Raw genomic sequence first — 253 nt, 5'->3', positions numbered from 1 at the left:
GTGAGAAAATAAATGAAATTAATTCACTCTGCGTCGCTTATCATATTATCTAGTAATATATCCAACACAAACACACACGCGTTTGTGTGTATATCATTCTTATATCTCCTATCAGCTTCCCCTTCTTATCAATGAAGTCACTGACGTTTTTATCAATCAATTCACCTTGCACAGTACGCTGGTATAAGCGTAAAAGATTATTAATGAAATTTTGTTTACAGTCCTTCGACATTTAGTATGTGTAGGCCTATAG

This window comes from Penaeus monodon, chromosome 28 (genome assembly GCF_015228065.2).
Source record: "Penaeus monodon isolate SGIC_2016 chromosome 28, NSTDA_Pmon_1, whole genome shotgun sequence".
In the NCBI taxonomy this organism is placed as follows: Eukaryota; Metazoa; Arthropoda; class Malacostraca; order Decapoda; family Penaeidae; genus Penaeus; species Penaeus monodon.
Note: the sequence above shows the minus strand (reverse complement) of the source record.